We start from the raw sequence: 4,025 nt of genomic DNA, 5'->3' as shown, positions 1-4,025 counted from the left end.
TTTTCTGCCACCTAGTGTCTCAACTCAGACATTACTTCTTCAACCAGTAGTAATTGCTGTGATACTTTTCAGAACACTCTTCATTTGTCAAAGACTGATGAAAAGACTGGCAATGATTAGACTGCATATGGAGCAAATCTTGAGTTTGAAACTGTGAAAAACAGAAAGCTAAATTCAACAAGGGTCAAAAGGCAATTCAAGTCAAGCTTGAGGGGAAATTAAAGTGAAACATATGATAAATATGTTTTTAACATGGTGTAAATTACACATATCTGCTGATCACCAAATGAAAAACAAGCAAGTATTTCATTGTTCACATCCCAGTCTGAATAAATCTGAAAAGCAAAAACAGTAAGATGATGAAAACTTCTTGTACCATTTAAGTGATTTTCTCTGATTATATTATCAAGGTGCAATCAGACCAATTTCACCAAAAAAAGAGACAAAATAAAACAAAAAAAGAAAACACGCTAAGCTTCATTCACCAACCGCTCTGAAGAAAAAAAAAATTCTTCTTAAAACCCACTTGGGTAGTTTTCGCAAAGATTCTGATATTCACCAATATTTTCTTCTTCGTATTTGTTCTTAAGTTGTTCATTGACTTCAGCTCAGCATTCAACACGGTGATTCCCTCCAAGCTGATCTCCAAGCTTAGCCAGCTTGGTATCAGCACATCCCTGCGCAACTGGACTCTGGACTTTCTGACTAACAGACCCCAGTCTGTTAAGTTAGACTACCTCACCTCTTCCACTCTCACTCTGAGCACCGGCGTGCCACAAGGCTGTGTGCTGAGCCCTCTTCTGTACTCCCTCTTCACCTATGACTGCGTCCCTGTGCATGGTTCCAACACCATAATCAAGTTCGCAGACGACACCACGGTGGTAGGCCTGATCAGAGAGGACGACGAGACGGCCTACAGGGACGAGGTCGAGCACCTGGCTGCGTGGTGCGCAGACAACAACCTGGCCCTTAACACTCAGAAGACCAAGGAAATCATTGTGGACTTCAGGCGTGCTAGGAGCAAAGCACACGCCCCCATCTACATCAACGGAGCTGTAGTGGAGCGTGTACCTAGCTTCAAACTCCTGGGCGTCCACATCTCTGACAATCTCTCCTGGTCCCTGAACTCCTCCATCCTCATCAAAAAGGCACAGCAGCGGCTTTACTTCCTGCGGAGCCTTAAGAAAGCTCATCTGTGCTCCAAGATACTGGTGAGCTTTTACCGCTGTACCATTGAGAGCATACTCACCAATTGCATCTCAGTGTGGTATGGCAAACACTCCAGCGGGTGGTGAAAACTGCCCAACGGATCACCCGCACCAAACTGCCCACCATCGAGAACATTTACATCAAACGCTGCCTGGGTCGGGCGAAAAGCATCATCAAGGATGCATCCCACCCCCACCACGGACTCTTTACCCTCCTCCCATCTGGCAGGCATTACAAGAGCCTCCGCTCCCGCACCAGCCGGCTCAGGAAGAGCTTCTTCCATGAGGCTGTGACCCTGCTGAACTCCACACCACAGCGCTAGCTTCATTTGCACTCCAGTGCACTATCTCTGTACTATATGCACTGTTTTTCTGCTCCTTCTGCACTGACTTCCGCTCATGCTGTTTGAGTACCCTATTTGAAACTGTACATAAACATACTGTATATATTTGTCTAATATATCTATTCAACCATACATATACACTCCTCTGTCTACTCTGTCAGCTTCACCGCTGTGCAGACCATTATTAATATATATACATATACATATCTGTATATTTGCTCACCATCATCTTATATGCTGTACATACTGTATCTCCACTGTCTATAATACTGTATATACTGTAAGATACACTATCACTACAGCAGTACTCACTACCTGCACTTACCTGTAAATAATGTTATGCTTTTGCACTTCTGGTTAGATGCTACTGCATTTCATTGGCTTTGTACCTGTACTCTGCACAATGACAATAAAGTTGAATCTAATCTAATCTAATCTAAGTAAGAAGAGAATCTACACACACTGAAGAGCACTTTTACACACATTTGTGTGCTGACAGCTGTAACGACCTCGCCTCCTCCCTCACCAGTTTCAGCCATTCCCCGCTCAGCGTCGCCGGTTTACTAATCACCGGTCTGATCACCCTCATTCTGCACACCTGCCTTCACTTTAGTTCTCTCTGATGCCTTTCACTATTCAAACCCCTCGCTGGATCAGTCAGTGTGAAGTCTACACTACCCACTTCTTTATTTTTACACTGCTTCATCACAAACAATGTAACACATGAACAAAATCTATGACAATGTGATTCTGTATCTTGAGATAAAGACCTTATGTTCACCACCTTTAGGTTATGTGACAGCGCTCTCTCTCTCTCTCTCTCTCTCTCTCTCTCTCTCTCTCTTTCCCCTTCCCCCTCTCTCCAGTGGAAACGTCATCCGGGTCATCCAGCCTTTCAGCCTTTCAGCAGAACTCATCTGTTTATCTGTGGGAAAGGAGCTTAGAGTCCAGCATCTTTATATGTGAACAGAGGCCAATGACCAGAGGTCAGTAGGTCTCACATAACACAGCTGATTACGATCTCATTCAAACTATACCATATGTTTTTCTTTTATAACATATTAACGAAATTAACATATTAACTTGAGATGTTATTGATTAGTTCATACGTTGAAAGGAAATTTGGGAGGACTATCAGTATGGCTGCAGTTTACTCCCTCCATTACAGCACCAAGAGGGTTTTAGACGTGTCATTATTTGAGGTACAGGCAATTACGCCCGCATTGCATCAAATTGTCGTCTATTCTAACCCCAAACAGTTTAGAGAGGTCTGGGTGGGGAAAGCTAGAACACAGCTGACTGTCCAGAAGAAAAATGTTGACTGATAGCTCACAGCGGTCTACAGCTCCTGCCAAACTCTGATATAAGCAATGCTGCCTGCGGTCTCTGCCATCTTTCTTAGACCAGAGCTTTGCTCTTTGTCATTCTTCTCTTGTTTGAAAGGCGAGTGCTTCTGTCTTTCCTTCCTGACCCTTGGGGTATGTGGTGTGACATAAGTGCCCATAAAACATGTATGTGACTAACTGTATTGAGTTAAACTGACTTAAACTTCAATATATGGATAACATCATTTTGATTTAACTTTGTTACAGACATGTAAAGCCCTTTGATACTTGGCTCTAAATAAACTCATATTATTATTATATTATTATTATATAGCCCTCAGTGAGATTTTCAGCGCTGGTCAGTTAAAATGTTTCCAAATGTGCTGAGCAATTTTGCTCTGTTAGCCAACTGATTTTGTGGAAGTTCTCTAGAGTTCATTTTGTAATTTTTGTTTCCTAACACATCAGCATTGTTTGGACATGTCTTAACCTTTACATGAAATGCATAGCATGTGCGCTGGCATGTGTATCAAAAGAGATTAATCAACATCAGTAAATTCTCCAAAAAGAAGAATTGCCCATACACCGCAAATCCTGAAGGAAGGGATTTAAATTGGAACTTGGAACGCTGTAGATTCCTTCCCCGTTCTGCTCGCTGAAGAAATCGTATATACTCCGTTTGATAGCCACTCTGACAGCTTTGCTTGAACGTATCCTTGCTGCAGTATCCCTGTATGGTTTGCACACTATTTCATGAAGTTGAGAAATGACCACCACGAGCTTTGTGAACAGTGTCTTGGATCCCAGCGGCTTGCCGCTGCTTAGGCGCTAAGCATGTGCCTTCAGTCAATTGTACACGTTCACCAGCTGCCATGTATGTAAACAGGAAGCGTGGAACACTTGATGACGGAGAACAGACTGAGAAGTCGTCGGCAGAGAGACGTTACGGCTCAAACACCCGATTTTGTTTATTTATGTACTCATTTATTTTTAAGACTTTGACGTTGAAATCACGAGGAATACACTTTTGAAGCTGCGAAAGTATTCCAGTTCCGACCACTGCCTTTTAAAATATCACTGTGGTCCATGGCGTTTTAACAAGGACGTGTGGTTCCCAGGGAGTGACTCGTTTTTACCCATATATTTGG

Source organism: Chanos chanos, chromosome 7 (assembly GCF_902362185.1).
Source record: "Chanos chanos chromosome 7, fChaCha1.1, whole genome shotgun sequence".
Classification (NCBI taxonomy): domain Eukaryota; kingdom Metazoa; phylum Chordata; class Actinopteri; order Gonorynchiformes; family Chanidae; genus Chanos; species Chanos chanos.
Note: the sequence above shows the minus strand (reverse complement) of the source record.